We start from the raw sequence: 19,545 nt of genomic DNA, 5'->3' as shown, positions 1-19,545 counted from the left end.
TGCTAACGTTTCTACCAGCTCACCGCCATACAAATGCGAATTTATTGTCTGAGTATTGTATTTATATACTTCTCTAAGATCTCTATTGGTCTTTTCTTCCTTTTTCCTTTATTTCCGAAATGACATTGATATGTGCTACTTAACTTCTTTTTAGAATATTGCAACTGTTTGACCCTATGTCTTACATAATGATGCTACTTTTTCTTTTATTTGCATTTCTTGACTGTTTCAGTGGGTATTACCTTCCAATATACCTTACTGTTGTGTGTGTGCATGCATGTATGTATGTATGTATGTATGTATGTATGTATGTATGTATGTATGATGTATGTATGTATGTATGTACATATATGTACGGTTGTCTGTATGTATGTATTTATATATATATTCCTCACAACTTACTATCTTAATATATCGATCTCCTTGGTTCTCCTTCCTACCAATTACTCTATTTTAACTTCTACTTCTTGCAAGTTAAGGTACCATATAGGGGGTCACATTAGCTCCTAACATCCTGGTATTCTTATATTGTTTTTATTCAAGCATATATGTCATTATCCTTTGGCAATTTTGTTTTAGAATTGTGAATATCCATATTCATATTTTGGAATGTGTTTGCCGCGTTCATTCTTATGCTATCCTTGAGACATCATGCAAATATTATGATACATATATATGTGTGTGTTGTGTGTGTGTGTGTTGTGTGTGTTGTGTGTATATATATATATATATATATATATATATAATATATATATAGGTAGATACATTTTACATATTTACATAGTGTTATCTATTCATATATATATATGTATATATGTGTGTGTGGGTGGGTGTGGGTGTGTGTATAAATATATATATATATAATATATAGGTAGATACATTTTACATATTTACATAGTGTATCTATTCATATATATATATGTATATATATGTGTGTGTGTATACAGATACGTGTATGTGTGTGTGTGTTTATGTGAAGTTAATATATAAAAACAATCTAACATTAAATCGAAGAATTACTCAATGTTTTTAAGTGCGTTTATTATTAGTCTTTTACAAGTAATTGGGTGACAGTAGTTTCGAAGATTCGGCTTGTTCACCATCACCAAATATTATATAGGTATTTGTGTGTGTGAGTGAGTATGAGTGTGTGTGTGAGAGTGTACGAGTGTATGTATCTATGTGTGTTTAATGTATGTGTTTGTATTTCTATACAGGAAGCGGATACGCATGGGTTGTAAATTACTCAGAGTTTGAAAGTATTCAGTAAAACTCTCTAGAGCATTTATAAATTTTATCTCAAACTAAAATTACATAACAGATTGCGGTGATTAGTTTCACGCTACTCCGATTTTAAAGCTATCAATAGATTTTTAAAAACTTAAAACTAAAAGTCTCAGTTAATTTTCCATGTATAACATTAAACCTAAACTTAATTATATACTCCATTTTAGTGGGGGGGGGAGGTGATGATTACATCCCAAACAAGACTTGGGGTCATTGTAGCATAATGGGCTACAAAGAAGAAAAAGAAAGAGCCTACAAATTGAAAAGATGTACAATGACAGAAAGCTAAAAGGATTAAATATCATGGATCAGAGGAAAACAAGATGATGGTAGTGACTTCCAGAGAGCAGCAGTTCTAAGAAAGAAGTTTTTAAAATAAAGACATGACTAACATAAACCTCAACAGAGAAACGATGTGTTTGGGAAGCGAAGTGGAAGTGAGTACAAGATCCAAAAGTTCATTAGATCAATGACCACAGAAATATTTATTGAAAAGACACAACGATGAGCTAAACGTAGTAGGAAGGAAAAGACCTACCATGTTAACAACTCGGCCCTGAATTCAATCAGATAAGTTAACACTCTCAAGTAACCTGCCGGCTATGATTAATATGGATAATTTTTTTTGTGTAGGGCTACCTTGTGTTTCATCTCATATATTTTACTTCAACAAAATAGACCCTTGTTAAAATCAAGTGTTAAAGCGAAACGGATTTTATTGATAGAATTGGTTACGCAAATGATATCCTTTTCAAACACGTAAAAATAGAAAATGTAAAATCAGTGAATTCACTGTCTTATTCAGTGTTATACTGACAGTCTCGTTCAGTGTCACTGTTAATACATATGTTGCTAAATATACTTTTTTTCGTGTTAGATAAACATTTCCCGACGAACCATATTTATGTAGCATTTTTATTAGAAATAATGTTATGTTTCATTTCAGCTGCACACCTAATTTTGCGACAGAAATGTCAAACAGTAAAAGAATACTAAACTATCTGTAATTAGTACTTTCTTAACCTCATAAGTTAACCATTAATTAATTCAGATCTTTCGACATCGATAGTTTATTTGGCAACGGTATTTACCGTTAATAATATCTTGGGGCACAGATGCATCATTTTGAAAACATCATTTAATTTGAATGAATATTAAGAAGTATTAAAACTCTTTTAGAATATATATTACAACATACAAAACCTTATATATTGGGAAACGACGCTTGTGCCCGAGCAAACTGATATTTTGTTTTATAAAGAATCCAGCTTTAACTCAAGTTCAGAGTTGATACCATTTTGCTGTCATAAAACAAAATACTTTTTAAAATAATTTGAATAATCTAATGGCTGAAAATCAAACAGTTCGATAATAAATTCGAACAACCTCTTAAACATTCAAAAATAGTATTTAATTGATTTGAATAAAAGTTTATTATTTTTACATCAAATATCAAAAATATGAACAGGCGTACGTCTGACAGCTTTATACAATAACGTTCCAGGAACATCAAAAATTTTATAATAGTTATGTGCATATTCAAGGGCTTTTTTTTAAAGATATTTATTCCATATATGTATATATATATGTGTGTGTGTGTGTGTGTGTGTGTGTGTGTGTGTGTGTGTGTGTGTGTGTGTGTGTGTGTGTGTGTGTGTTGTGTGTGTGTGTGTGTGTGTGTGTGTGTGTGTGTTTGGCTGTTTCATTTATTACATAGATTTAAAATCGGTAAATTGCGAAAGTAATTGTAGCAATCTATGTAATTTCAGCTTTAAAGATAGACTAACAGATAGATAGATAGATAGATAGATAGATAGATAGATAGATAGATAGATAGATAGATAGATAGATAGATAGATAGATAGATAGATAGATAGATAGATAGATAGATAGATAGATAGATAGATAGATAGATAGATAGATAGATAGATAGATATTCGTATAAGTGACTTTAGTGTGTCTTTGTATATAAATTCATGTGTTAGTTCTTTTATAATATTCAAACATCACTTTGCGATGAAATCCATAAATTGTAGGATATATGGAACATTATGCTAATTAAATTGTTTATCAAGTCATCAACTCTCATATAAATATACTAGCAGTATCGCCCGGCGTTGCTCAGGTTTGTAAGGGAAATAACTATATAAGCATTTTTAGAGAGTTACTTCCCTTATATAATAGCAAAAAAATGCATTAAAAATGGGAAAAATTGATGGTAATTTTTTTTTAATCGTAGACTCATCGTAGACGCGTGCTAATACCCAGAAGGGCTCGATATGAATCACGACTATAAGATACCCGGTTTTGGTTAAACTGCACCGCAAAATGTGGGAGTAGTTAGGAATCTAAATCGTAGGAGACAGACACACAACTTGACTTTTATATATAAAGATATCTGATCAAAGTGGTATGCTTTTAGTTGAATTCAGTCATCACATATGTATGTATGCATGTATGTATGTATTGTGTGTGTGTGGTGTGTGTGTGTGTGTGTGTGTGTGTGTGTGTGCATGGGTACGTGGGTACGTGTGGTGTGTGTGTGCGTGGGTACGTGAGTACGTGTGTGTGTGCACTGCCTGTATTCATGTCGTCATGTATTTATGTATGTTGTGGTTTCCTTTTTCAAATTTCTCTCCGATACTGAAATTACCATTCTTCATCGAATAATAAATTTAAAAATATAGCTCTTTTATTTTTTCATCTTTTACTTGTTTCAGTCATTAGACTGCGGCCATGCTGGGATACCGCCTTGAAGAACTTTGAGTTGAATTAAGCAATCTCAGTACTTACTTTTTTAACCCTGGTACATATTCTATCGGAGTCTATTGTCGAAACGTTAAGTTCCGTGAACGTAAACATACCAACACCGGTTGTCAAGTGGTGGTAGTGGTGGTGGTGGTGGTGGTGGTGGTGGTGGTGGTGGTGGTGGTGGTGGTGGTGGTGGTGGTGGTGGTGGTGGTGGTGGTGGTGGTGGTGGTGGCAATCACTGACACAAACACACACACACAGACACATGCACACATGTGTATCTCTCTGATTCCTTTTCTCTCTCTCTCTTGGTCACTGCTTCTGTTCTCAGCCTTCCACCCTCCTTGGTCCCCTCTCTCTCTGTCCCTCTTTCCCTCTCTCTTACCCCCTTCTTTCTCTTACCCTCTTGCGACTTGCTGCTTCAGCCATTCCGTTGCCAACGGCCGCTTGTTCAACATGTGTCTCTTCACCGAAAAGGTAATTATTTTTCCACGCTTGCTGATAAATTGTTTTTGTGTTTCCTTTTGTCTCAAAGCCGTAGGGCGCCCGTGTCATCCTTGTTTTTAACCGTTACTGTCTTCAAAAAGTTTGTTTCGTTTCATGTTCGTCTTTGTTGCGTTGCATTCTTTCCTTCTGGGTCTGGCCGATTCAGAGCAGATCTCAGAATTAAACAGCCGAAACCTGCGATGAGGAATCGGTTTCTGACTGAAGAACGAACGCTTTGAATGACCCGTCTGTCTCTTATGTTCGTCCCTTCGTGTATTTCACGTTATTTATATATGTAAAGGTTTATTCTATATTTCGCATCGTACGTGCATAATCTCTTTATGTTTGTCATATCACCACCCCTGCACGATGTCTTTAAACTTTCTCTTTCCCCCGCCATTGCTTCTTTGCCAAATTGTTTTGGCGCCTTTTTCTCCCAGCCTCTCTGATTCCTTCTCTCTCTCTCTCTCTCTCTCTCCTCTCTCTCTCTCTCTCTCTCTCTCTTGGTCACTGCTTCTGTCCTCAGCCTTCCACCCTCCTTGGTCCCCTCTCTCTCTGTCCCTCTTTCCCTCTCTCTTACCCCCTTCTCTCTCTTACCCTCTTGCGACTTGCTGCCTCAGCCATTCCGTTGCCAACGGCCGCTTGTTCAACATGTGTCTCTTCACCGAAAAGGTAATTATTTTTCCACGCTTGCTGATAAATTGTTTTTGTGTTTCCTTTTGTCTCAAAGCCGTAGGGCGCCCGTGTCATCCTTGTTTTTAACCGTTACTGTCTTCAAAAAGTTTTTTTCGTTTCATGTTCGTCTTTGTTGCGTTGCATTCTTTCCTTCTGGGTCTGGCCGATTCAGAGCAGATCTCAGAATTAAACAGCCGAAATCTGCGATGAGGAATCGGTTTCTGACTGAAGAACGAACGCTTTGAATGACCCGTCTGTCTCTTATGTTCGTCCCTTCGTGTATTTCACGTTATTTATATATGTAAAGGTTTATTATATATATATCTTTATATATAAAAGTGAAGTTGTGTGTCTGTCTCCTACGATTTAGATTCCTAACTACTCCCACATTTTGCGGTGCAGTTTAACCAAAACCGGGTATCTTATAGTCGTGATTCATATCGAGCCCTTTTGGGTATTAGCGCGCGTCTAATAATTTACCATCATTTTTTTTCATTTTAATGCATTTTTTCACTATTATGTAAGGGAAGTAACTCTCTAAAAATGTCTACGATGAGTCAACGATTTTTAAAAAAATTTACCATCATTTTTTTTCCATTTTTAATGCATTTTTTGCTATTTTTTGGCTATAACTCTCTAAAAATGCTTATATAGTTATTTCCCTTACAAACCCCAGCAACGCCGGGCGATACTGCTAGTATATATATATATATATATGTGCGTGTGTGTGTGTATATACCCGACAGGCTTCTTTCAGTTTCCCTCTATCAAATCCACTCACAAGGCTTTGGTCAACCCGAGGCTATAGTAGAATACACTTGCCTTTGTGGGCCACGCAGTGAGATTGAAACCAGAACCATGAGGTTGAGAAGCATGCTTCTTACCAGACAGCCAGCCTTCAGCTTTTTGTTTTTTTTTCTTTGACCAAAATTTGCTGCTGTTAATAATTATTTCAAATTTTTGCCACAAGGGCAGCTTGGGGAAGAGTCGATTAAATTGTTCAACTTGTACATATTTTATCGATCTCGAATGGATGGAAAGCAAAGTCGACCTTGGCGGAAATTAAACTCAGAACGTAGCGACGGGTGAAATACCTGTTTCTTCATTACCCACAAGGGGCTAAACATAGAGAGGACAAACAAGGGCAGACAAACGGATTAAGTCGATTACATCGACCCCAGTGCGTAACTGGTACTTATTTAATCGACCCCGAAAGAATGAAAGGCAAAGTCGACCTCGGCGGAATTTGAACTCAGAACGTAGCGGCGGACGAAATACCGCTAAGCATTTCGTCCAGCATGCTAACGTTTCTGCCAGCTCGCCACCGATTCTGCCAGCTCACAAAGTTTCGGAAACAATTATTAATGAGAATATAATCAGTTTTGGGCTTGTAAAATCTTAAACATATGAAGGTGTTCTTCATTTTTGAGAACTCTAGATGAAAACCTCACATGTGCCTCGAGGTTTGCTTTCACATCTGCATGTTACCTTATTTTCCGCAATATGCATTTGATGACAGTTTTAATTAGAACTTTCCACCAATTTTTTTCCTAATTCCAAACGCATGGCTAGATTATTATGGATGCCGATGTCTTCATTTCTTCTTCTTTTCGGGATGTCCTTCTCACCAAAGGCTTCATATATTGATTTTTCAGTAACGCTGTGCCTCGTATGAAGGTAATAATCTGCTGACATTGTGCGCTTGCTGATTATGCAGATACTTGATATAGTCGACATTTTTATCACACAGATGCTAACGTTTGGCTCTTTTCTCTATAAATTGTTTTCTTTTTTTCATTTTATGAGTTATTTAGTTGCCCCAACGATATATTATTACTTAGCTACTGTTTTCACTTCTGGCATTGTAAAGATATCTTCTGAAATACTATCCACGAAAATATTATCGTCTTTTTTCCTTCTGATCGCGGAACCTTTGAAATAATATTTTTTTCCGAGCAGCGAAAGCTTCAGTATTTTTCTTTGTTAAATTTCTGCTTATTATTACGTTTAGTACTTGGTAGGCAAGATGGCTATCTGTCTGGATGGTCAGCAACAAGTGGGCTTGTTGGTCAGTTATCCGGTTTGATTGACTGTTCTATATCCTAACGTCTCTTGCAGGCTATACCATTTATTTCTATATCATCATTCTCTTACTTTTCCATTGGGTGATCAGCTTTTGCTATACGTCGTTGATTAACCCATCGTAGATTTAGTTTTAAAATTGCCCTCTTAAAAACAGCCGATGTCTCTGTAGAGCCTTATTTATGTCTCTCGACACAGAAAATTTCTATGAATAGACAGAAAAGAAACGTTGCCATTATGCCACACAATGTATGGACGGTCGTAATCCTTTATTGTTATTGTTCTGTTTATTTCTATGCAGGTATTTATGTGTTTATTTATTTATTTTTTCGTCCTTCTTACTCCGTCGGTTACGACGATGAAGGTTCCGGTTGATCCGAATCAACGGAACAGCCTGCTCGTGAAATTAACGTGTACGTGGCTGAGCATTCCACAGACACGTGTACCCTTAACGTAGTTCTCGAGGATATTCAGCGTGACACAGAGAGTGACAAGGTCGGCCCTTTGAAATACAGGTACAACAGAAACAGGAAGTAAGAGTGAAAGAAAGCTGTGGTGAAAGAGTACAGCAGGGATCACCACCATCCCCTACCGGAGCCTCGCGGAGCTTTAGGTGTTTTCGCTCAATAAACACTCACAACGCCCGGTCTGGGAATCGAAACCGCGATCCTATGACCGCGAGTCCGCTGCCCTAACTACTGGGCCATTGCGCCTCCACTTATGTGTTTATACATATTTAGAGAATGTAAGAAAGTGAATGAAAACTAAAAGAGGACACCTATATTTGATGTCTATCTCGGGTACTATACATGCATATATATGCGTGCGCGTAAACAACAAAAAATATGAAGTACGAGGACCTGGAATATGAACTTTTTTGGCGAGCAGTTTTCTCCCTTCCTTTCTCTTATTCTTTTACCTCCTCTTCTCCCACTATTCTATCCTTTTACTGTGGAGGCGCAATGGCCCAGTGGTTAGGGCAGCGGACTCGCGGTCATAGGATCGCGGTTTCGATTCCCAGACCGGGCGTTGTGAGTGTTTATTGAGCGAAAACACCTAAAAGTTCCACGAGGCTCCGGCAGGGGATCCCTGCTGTACTCTTTCACCACAACTTTCTCTTATTCTTACTTCCTGTTCCTGTTTCTGTTGTACCTGTATTTCAAAGGGCCGGCCTTGTCACTCTCTGTGTCACGCTGAATATCCCCGAGAACTACGTTAAGGGTACACGTGTCTGTGGAGTGCTCAGCCACTTACACGTTAATTTCACGAGCAGGCTGTTCCGTTGATTCGGATCAACCGGAACCCTCGTCGTCGTAACCGACGGAGTGCTTCCATCCATCCTTTTACTCTTTCGTTTTCTACAAACTTGGAACAGTACAAGATGTAATATTTCAATATTTTGTCTCGGAGAAACTTCTCAGATGCTCGTATATGATAAAAACTAGGCTTCACTCAGAAAGCTTTTGGATCGCCAGATCGATGTTTCGAGCAGATTTGGTCTTTTTAATGGTGAACACTCAAGACGTTCTTCTAATCTAAAGTAACACCGAGTGTATATAACTTTAATTCAACCTTGGATAGCTTTTGGACAAATCAGTAAATGTTTTTGCTTAGCGATGAATAAGTTGGAACGAGCATTTTCAGCTTCACTCAGAAAGATATCAGATGAGTGCATCGAATTGCGTTAGAAAATATAACAAAACATATGGAATCTAAATACCCGATCAATACGGATACATACAAAATGCACAAAAGATTTCATACACAAAGGGGTGTACAAATACGCTGCTCACTTATAGAAGCACATTATTTTCACCATATTTCATGTGCAAACGTAGATACTTGCACCACTTTCAAACATACAAATTGCAGTTCACATAAAACAAAAACGCTTAAACACATAACCATATTCAAACGCATGTAGAATCACACATACACACACACAGAGGCACACTCACACACACACACACACACCACACACACACACACACACACACACAAACAAAGAAACAAACACACAAACAAACATACACGCACGTACAAACTCATATAAACGCACGTTTATTCATAGACATATGCAAATATTCATACAAACCCATACGCAAATATACACACACAAATGCATACAGAAACACATGCACACATACACACACATACACACACAAACACACAATACATGCAAATACAGACACATACGCAAATACATACACACACGCAGAAACATAAACAAATATGCACACAAATACACGCATACATAAACACACGAATACTCAGTCGCAGATACACACACAAACTCTTACACTCATAAACATATAGAAACACGTACAGAAACATACACTGGCACATAGAAACAAATACACACTCACCCACATCCACACAAATACACGGACACACAGTCATACGCAAACACGCACACTCACATGCACTCACGTAGAAACATATTCACACAAACACACACACGCACACACACATACACACGCATACATCTCAAAGGGGAAGCTTCTACATGACAGCTTGTGCACCTGTAAATAACAATGAAACCACTTTTAAATGACAACCTTACTGTCTTTGAAAAAGAATACAAAACAGAACTAAATATACAAAAATACTGGACTGCCACGGATGGAAATCCTATGCTTACTCGATTATGGCTAAACAAATTGTCGGGTGCTAACAAGATGCAGTGATCTCTCTTCTTCCTTATGGAAGGCATAAACTTATTAAAACAAGATGTGTGCCTTGATGCATAACCTAATGAATAGAACAGGCACGGTGAACCTTTTTCAAGAAGTGGGTCCCATAAGATATAGGGCATTATCAGGTGGGCCGCACTAACAAATTTCAGGCTAATTTTTCATACTACGTGCCATTTAGAAAGTCCCGCGGGTTGCAACTTGACCAGGAATTATTAAGGTATGTTCTAAAACTTGGCGACAAACTGACAGAATCATTAGCCGAGAACGACTTTGCATCTAATCTCAGCGAAGTCGATAAAATAAGTACCACTTGAACATTAGGTCGATGTAATCGACTTACTCACTTCTCCGAAATTGCTGGCCTTGTGCTAAAATTTGAAGCCAATGTATTCTAAGACTGATATAGTGCTAAGCTTCGTGGAGGCGCAATGGCCCAGTGGTTAGGGCAGCGGACTCGCGGTCATAGGATCGCGGTTTCGATACCCAGACCGGGCGTTGTGAGTGTTTATTGAGCGAAAACACCTAAAAGCTCCACGAGGCTCCGGCAGGGATGGTGGTGATCCCTGCTGTACTCTTTCACCACAACTTTCTCTCACTCTTACTTCCTGTTTCTGTTGTACTTGTGTTTCAAAGGGCCAGCCTTGTCACTCTCTGTGTCACGCTGAATATCCCCGAGAACTACGTTAAGGGTATACGTGTCTGTGGAGTGCTCAGCCACTTACACGTTAATTTCACGAGCAGGCTGTTCCGTTGATCGGATCAACCGGAACCCTCGTCGTCGTAACCGACGGAGTGCTTCCATCAGTGCTAAGCTTCATCGTCCATTTAATTTAATTATCACTTGTATTTCTTGGCGAGTATTTAAGGATAAAACTAAAATAGGTCTTGACGTGGTTTGAACTCAAAATGGACTTAATAGGTAAATACTACAAAACGGTTATTTTCTTCTATTTCTCTTCCATAAATGTGATTATAATAATCACAACAGCAATAACAAAGATGGCGATGATGACCATAACGATGCTGACAACAACGATTGCACGCGATATGAGTATGTCCATGCGTGTATATAACAAATACTCATTACGCTGCTTCAATTCTCCAGTGGCCCCTGACATTTTGCACGCACAACGAAGCTTTGAGTTTGTTTTATTTCATTTTGCTTGTTTTTAGCTTTTGTTTTTTGTTCTTTGTTCTTTTCTCCTGTTATGTATCGTCGGCAGTTCGTACGCTTCTTCGTGGCAGACATATTGCTTGTGATCCGGGAGTAACATGATCGTCAAACCGACGGGCGGGACTGAAAGAGCTTCACAAAGAGTAAGAGGTTGAATGAAAGAAGAATAAGAATGAATGAATTAATGGATGAATGAATGAATGAATGAACGAGAAAAAGAAAGAAACATCAGAAAGAAAAACGAATGAAAAAGATGACATTAAAAGGAGAAACGAAGGAAGAATAAAGGAAAAAAGAAGAGAAACAAAGAGATAGTTAAAAAATGTATAGAGAGACACACAGACAGACAGGCAGATAGACAGACAGACAGACAGACAAACAGACGGACAGATAGATAGATAGATAGATAGATAGATAGATAGATAGATAGATAGATAGATAGATAGATAGATAGATAGATAGATAGATAGATACATAGCTAGATACATACATACATACATACATACATACATACATACATACATACATACATAGACAGGTACATACATACATACACAACAAGAAAAACTGAAAGAGATAAAGAAGCCAAAGATTAAAGTGCATATAAAAAGTATAGAAAAGAACGGATGAAGGAAATGGGCAAGCCAAAAGTTAAATAGAAATGCATATATATATATATATATATATATATATATATATATAGGAAAGCATTTTCTGAAAGGATAGGACAATAGGAACCAGGAATGGATAAATGAACAATACTAGGCTTAAAGAAGAAATAATGCATAGAGAGACAAAAGAGGAAGAAAAAGAATACAGGAATAAAAAAAAAAGGATGAGAAAAAAAATTAAACAACTAGTAAACTACCAAAGCAAATAAAATGGACGATATAGCGGATGACAAAATTATAAAAGAAGATTTAAAAGAGCCATTGAACGAATATAAAAAATGTGGAAAAAAATGCAGTCTGAGTTTAATAATCAACAGTAACAAGAATATTATCAATAATAACGATAATAATGAGAATTCTCTTTCATTTTTTTTTTGTCGTGCGGTCATTATAAAGTTAAAAAGTAAAAATTAAATAGATATTAGAAATATGAGCACAGACGGAAACTTGAATATCCATAGTTTTGTAGTTCTGTAGTTTGTGATAACAAAGACACTAAAAATATGCGCACATATACATATGAGTATGTGTGTGTATACGTACACACATGCATACATACATACATCATACATACATACATACATACATACATACATACATACATACATACATACATACATACATACTTACATGTGTATATACACACACGTTACAGCGTCGAATAAAATGATTCGAAGTAGTTGTTCTGACTCGCTCTGAGTTCAAATCGTGCCGAAATCACTATTGTCTTTCATCCTTTCGGGAGCGATAAATAAAGTACTATTTCAAAATGGTAGATTACCTGAATTATAAGAACGTTGGATTTCGCTACACTACTGTCTTTGTTCCAATTCTCTGCATTCTGTATTCAAATCCCGTCATGGCCAACTTGAATAGTAGACTTCCTTAACCCGTCACCACCGCCAGGGACCTTGGGCCACTTCAGCTGAATCACGACTTTCCTAAACAATCAGGCCATGTCCCTGATTTTAGCGTACGTTCCTCACGTGTATCGGAGGTTTTGTACAGGATCAGAATCACTGCTGCGCTTACTAAAAGACAAAAATGAAACATATGGGGATTAGTTAAGAATAATTCTACAAGAATTTCTAGATTATCTTCTAATAGAAAATTTATTTGTCACATTCAGCTTATCATAATGTTGCTTCTTTAGCTAGGGCTGCGTATCGTGAGAACATTCAATATATACAAGAAGCAGGCATACACAACATTGTCAATTCCTCCAATAATTATACACATTGTATGCCATCACAATGTTACGGTATAAGGACTTACTCAATTCGAGAATATAGGCCAGGAAAAATTGGCCAAGGCAATGAACTACCAACGAAAACTCATAGACACACACGACACAATAATCCAAATGCTCATAACACAGTATTCCAATCCTGTACAACACACTAGATCAAATAAGCCAAACAACAGATATAGAAACCATGATGCTCTCTGATTCAACCCAATTTTCGGTTCGTATATTTAAACGAAGATCGCTGGAAATTTTTTTTCCGCTTTAGACAAACATTTTCCTAAATCTAATAGATACGATGCTATTTTTAATCGGTTGTGGAGGCGCAATGGCCCAGTGGTTAGGGCAGCGGACTCGCGGTCATAGGATCGCGGTTTCGATTCCCAGACCGGGCATTGTGAGTGTTTATTGAGCGAAAACACCTAAAAGCTCCACGAGGCTCCGGCAGGGATAGTGGTGATCCCTGCTGTACTCTTTCACCACAACTTTCTCTCACTCTTACTTCCTGTTTCTGTTGTACCTGTATTTCAAAGGGGCGACCTTGTCACTCTCTGTGTCACGCTGAATATCCCCGAGAACTACGTAAGGGTACACGTGTCTGTGGAATGCTCAGCCACTTACACATTAATTTCACGAGCAGGCTGTTCCGTTGATCGGATCAACCGGAACCCTCGTCGTCGTAACCGACGGAGTGCTTCCATCATTCCATTTTTAATCGGCATGTCATGAAGGTATCCTACGCTAACTCCACTAATTTAGAGCAGCATATGCACTGCATAAGCAATAGTAAAATGTGACAACTGTTCAATAACCCCCTACTGGATATAGCAAGCATACGCATCTAATTCTAACGAAGGAGATGCAAACCGCAGTGGAAAGCAACAAATACGGCCAAATTGTGACAGTAGAAATGATTATGATATAGCTAACACGGTAACAACATTGGAATATTAAGTAATAACTGCCATATATACAAATAGATATAATAAATGATCATGCAGAGAGAAATCAAAATGCCCATTGATGAACCTCTGTATGGGTATAAATCTTGTATATAAATGTATTGTGCAGACAGAGGAAGGGCAGTGTGTTTACATTGGGCAAACGTCTGATTTATTTAAGAATCGTTTTTGCAACCATGTCGCCAGCTTCAAGAGAATCAATAAGAGACATTCAACATCTTTGGCAGATTTTGCGTGGTGACTGAAGGAAGATAAAATTAATTATAACATGATTTGGTCCATAGTAAGGCATGCAAAACCATACAATATCATTTCCAGAAGATGCCGGCTCTGCTCTGAGCAATCTCTGTGTACTCTGTGGACCAATGAGAAGATCATTAACAGAATTTCTGGAAGGCTCTCAAGATGCCTATACGCATATATACTTTCGCACAATACAGTGAGAATGAATTTGAGTAACTCTTAACATAATTTACTTTAAGGTATGGATGAATTAAATTTGGTTTTATATATATATATATATTATCATTTGTTTTTTACTTGTTTTTACTTGTTTCAGTCATTAGACTGTGGCAATGCTGGGACACTGCCTTAGATTTTTAGTCGAATTAATGGATCCTAGTACTTACTGTTTAAGCCTGGTACTTATTCTATCTTTCTCTTTTTGCCGGACCGCTAAGTTACAAGAAAGCAAACACACGAACACTGGTTGTCAAGCTGTGGTAGGGGAACAAACACAGATACAAAGACGCACATACATAGACATATATATATATATATACATATACGGCGGGCTTCTTGCAGTTTCCCTCTACCAAATCCACACATGGCTTTGGTTGGCCCAAGGCTATAGCAGAAGACACTTGCCCCATATTCCACGCAGAGGGACTGAACCAGGAACCATGCGGTGGAAAGCAAGCTTCTTACCACACAGCGATTATAGACATATATGCATATGTGCGTGCGCACGTGCGTGTGTATTCATATCCACACACACATATGTATATGTGCATACACATACGCATATATTTTTCCACATATATATAATACATTATAAGGGAACGACTGCAATTTTCAGTACTCAGAATTACTTGTTTCCGATCATCAGCTGGTAAAACCGATTTTCTGAAAAATGAAAGGAAAATTTGAAGACGCTTATCCTTATGTTCTTTTGTTGAAAGACCTTTGTGAACGACACGTGCAAAGAATTATTGAGGCTAAAGCAGCCGCTTTCACACGTGTCGTTCACATAGATATAATATAAAATTGTGTGTGTGTGAAAGCGTGTGGTGTGTACGTGTCTGTGTGTGTCTGCGTTTGTGTGAGCATGTATGTGTGCGTGTGTGTGTGGTGTGCTTGTGGTGAGTGTACGTGGGTATGTTCGAAAATAATGCGGTTAACCGGAGCGTTCTCTCATCATTACAACTGCAGTGAGCCAATGATTGATCAATTGGAAACTTATAGCGAACGGCGCTATTAACAAAAAATTGTCATGATTAAAAAAAAAGTACGAATGAAAATCCAACGGAAAAGATGGAAGAGTGCGTCTTCTTTCTGCTCAGAACCATCTAATTCAGTAAGTAGTTCTGATAGGGTCGGAGTCTTGAGGATTGAAAGTTGGGTCAGACAATTTGTGAGCTCTTTTATCTTCTTTTGATTTGTTTTAGTCACTGGACAACAGTTATACTGGGGTAACGCCTTAAACAGTTCAGTCGAATAAATCGACCTCAATACTGATTGGCGCTAATTCAATCTTTTTCTTTTGCCGAACTGCTAATTTACTGGGACGTAAACAAACCAACATTGGTTGTTAATCGGGGGACAACAAGCACAAGGGCACAGACATACATCGATATATTTATACATATAATTGGCATCATGGCTTAGTGGTTAGAGCGCCGGGCTCATAATCATGAGCTTGTGAGTTCGATTCCAGACCGATCTGTGTTGTGTTCTCGAGCAAGACACTTTATTTCCCCTTGCTCCACTTAAGTCAACTGTAGAAATGAGCTGTGACGTCACTGGTGCCAAGCTGTATCGACCTTTGCCTTTTCCTTGGATAATATCGGTGGTGTGGAGAGGAGAGGCCGGTATGCATGGGCGACTGCTGGTCTTCCATAAACAACTTGTGGCACGGAGGGTAACTTTCTAGGTGCAATCCCATGATCATTTATGACCGAAGTAGTGGGTCTTTAACTATTACCCTTTTCTTATAACAGGCTTCCATGATGTCAATCAAATTCATTTAGAAGGTATAGGTCGTCGACCCGGAGCTATACTAGAAGACATTTGCCCAAACCCAAAACCTCGTGACTGCAAAGGAAGCTTCTTGACCACACATCCATACCTGTGGTGTTTAATAAAATTAAGATAGTTTTAAGCTTTTAAACTTATCTAACACCACGGCGAAGAAAGGGGTATTACGTTTTGAGAACCACTAAACAAAGTTATTTTACGTCCCCTGCTTTATTATATATATAGTGAAGTATATTTGCCACCTAAATGTGGTTAACCATTAAGGGTTGATGCTACTGTAGCTTGTTGCCTCAGGAAGACATCTCCTCCAGCTGGCTATTGACACACTTTCTGTGCCCTATCAGTATTTGCAAAGAGAAGCCATCTTTCCCATCTCCAGCCTGACGTGGTACCCACTTCCCATCGCCATCCGGTGGTTGTCACACGCTGATGACTGGTCAATACCCAGAAAATTCGGATCCCTTTTTATCACGTCAGGCTGGAGAGGAGAAAGATGACTTCCCTTTGTAAATACTGATGTCCTTCTGGAGCTACAAGCTACAGTAGAATCAACCCTTAAGGGTTAGCCACATTTAGGTAGCAAATATACTTCACGATGTCGTGCAGCTACTGTTTATACCTCGCCCAGAGTACTCAAATACCAGTGGTAGAGTAATATGCTTTATTTAAAGCAGCAGAAAATTCAACAAAATCTGTTACTCTGAGTTTCTCGTTGCCGTTCATCAGACAGTTTTTGTTAGAATCTAACAAAAACTGTCTGATGAACGGCAACGAGAAACTCAGAGTAACAGATTTTGTTGAATTTTCTGCTGCTTTAAATAAAGTATATATATATATATATATAATTTATTATAGTCAATCAATTCAAATGTTCCTGTGAAACTATAAAACTATGATGAACTGAGGAAGTTATTATAATACCCCTTATACAAAAGAATAACTTAAAATAAAAACACAAGAAGGAAAGGTGGGGAGAAGTTGAGATAACTAACAGTTAAATATTTCAGTTAAATTTTGGGCGGGGCTCCATGCATTGGAAGATCTTATTTACGGTTGCTGGATCATTAAGTATAAAACCCCACCACCTTTCCTAGCCTTTTTGAATAGCTTTTTTAAAACGTCCTCTCTTTCTCTCTCAGATTGGTAATCTTTGCATTCGAACAGATGTTGGCTGCAAATTTTGGCACAAGCAAAGTTCAGGGGTGAGATATGTCGATTACATCGACCCCAGTGCTCAACTGATTATAGGTATTATTGACCCCGAAAGGATGAAAAGTAAAGTCGGCCTCGACGAAATTTGAACTCAGAACATAAAGACAGACAAAATGCCGCTCAGCTTTTTGGTCGGCGTGCTAACGATTCTGCCAGCTCACCGCCTTAACATGCAAACAGATATTGTCATATGTGTCAGGAATTTTCTCCATAACAGTATTAAGGCGATTCCATATGACCTATTCATTATAGAATATAGTTCAAGGTAAAAGGGCCCGTTCAAAGCCAACATGGTATTCGTTTGTTTAATCTTGTTCAGGGTCTAATACGTTTCCTACTTTGATAGATCTCGCTGGAATAATGGGAGATTAAATTTCCGTAGCTTATCTTCTGATTTTTTTCCAGTATCTTTTCCTCCTTTGACTAATTATGCTTTTAATGAATGATTTAACTTGCGAAAGATCTGGAACGTTGTCTATATCTAGTATTTCTTTTGTGCTCCCTGTATTGCTAATTCATCAGCTTTCCGGTTTCCTTTAATATCTGTGTAGCCAGGAACCCTTGTGGAAGCGCAATGGCCCAGTGGTTAGGGCAGCGGACTCGCGGTCGTAGGATCGGGGTTTCGATTCCCAGACCGGGCGTTGTGAGTGTTTATTGAGCGAAAACACCCAAAGCTCCACGAGGCTCCGGCAGGGGATGGTGGCGATCCCTGCTGTACTCTTTCACCACAGCTTTCTCTCACTCTTACTTCCTGTTTCTGTTGTACCTGTATCTCAAAGGGCCGGCCTTGTCACACTCTGTGTCACGCTGAATATCCCCGAGAACTACGTTAAGGGTGCATGTGTCTGTGGAGTGCTCAGCCACTTACACGTTAATTTCACGAGCAGACTGTTCCGTTGATTAGGATCAACCGGAACCCTCGTCGTCGTAACCGACTGAGTGCTTCCATCCAGCCAGGAACCCGAATAATTGTTACTTGTTTATTTTCCGCTAGATAATTACCAATTTTTAGGAAGCTATTCTCATTAGCAACTACGTTACACAAAACAGCGTTGTGACATAGCCTGCATGCACAAGTAATGTAGCACAGTGAACAATACGTTTCGATGAATTTGCCGGTCACTACTTTTTGGTTCACGTTTATACCAGGGTAAATATTGAAACTGTTGTTTCAATAATTTCCAATCCACTCCAGTATGGAAATGCTTCTATATCGGCACATATCTGTTCTGTAGTGTGTGAATAATGGTAGGTGTGTCAGGAAATGAATCTTCTGACTACAAGCGGCTCTTTCGTTTCCATAGAAAAGAAATAGGAAAGGTGGAAAGAAGGAAAAGCGGATTATAATAATGTATTGATTTTTAATGGGGCACATGCAACGCTAATGTAAAAGTCGCCAAAAGTAAAGAAATGAAGTGGTGTGAGAAATGGAGTAAACTTAGAAATGAAAAGGGAGGCATGAGATACGAGACAGAGAGAGTGGGGAGATGGAAAGAGAGAAGGAATGAGGAGGAGGAGAAGAAGAAGAAGAAGAAAAGAAGAAGAAGAAGGAGAGAGAGAGGATGCGTCACAAAGAGAAAAATACCAGCTGAGACAGAGAAAGAAAAAGACAGGTAAATATAAGGTCGGTGAATATATAGAATGATAAGTGATACAGAAATAACCAATGAAGCAGAGCGAGATACCACGGTAATAAAAGAGTTGTTAACCGAAATGGAGCGAAGTAAGTGGGAAGGAAATTTCGGATAAGCTGGGATAGGAAAGACATTTATTACTGTGTTCAGTACGTAGTGTTTGCTTCGTGATGTAAGCATAACATAGCTATGGGCGTTGTTTCGTTGTTTACTTAATGTAGCAGGGAATGTACCACACAATAAAAGGAGCAAAATACTCAAGTAGAAGTCGTCGGGGACACGGAGTAGGAGGAGGTGCTGAGAGTGGAAGTTAAGGTAAGTTGGTAGTTTGTTGTGTTTCTTTTTCGGGTTTTTTTTTTTTGTTTTTTTTTGTGGGTGTGTGCATTAGCTTCGATTAATGCGTGGAAATAAAA

The 19,545-nt window shown here is 38.2% G+C and overlaps 1 protein-coding gene across 1 annotated transcript in view; it reads left to right on the top strand.

Annotated features, from left to right (window-relative positions):
• Nucleotides 1-19,105: 19,105 nt before the first annotated feature.
• The window catches only part of LOC115210765 (solute carrier family 45 member 4-like), a 137,826-nt gene continuing 137,386 nt past the window's right edge, over nt 19,106-19,545 (top strand). Inside the window, exon 1 of the mRNA XM_036501866.1 lies at nt 19,106-19,447. The gene's annotated coding sequence lies outside the window, so the exon portion shown is untranslated. The remainder of the gene's footprint in view (nt 19,448-19,545) is intronic.

The sequence above is a fragment of the Octopus sinensis genome, linkage group LG4 (assembly GCF_006345805.1).
Source record: "Octopus sinensis linkage group LG4, ASM634580v1, whole genome shotgun sequence".
Lineage (NCBI taxonomy): Eukaryota > Metazoa > Mollusca > Cephalopoda > Octopoda > Octopodidae > Octopus > Octopus sinensis.
The sequence above is the reverse complement of the archived record's forward strand: the minus strand, read 5'-3'. Positions and strand labels throughout refer to the sequence as shown.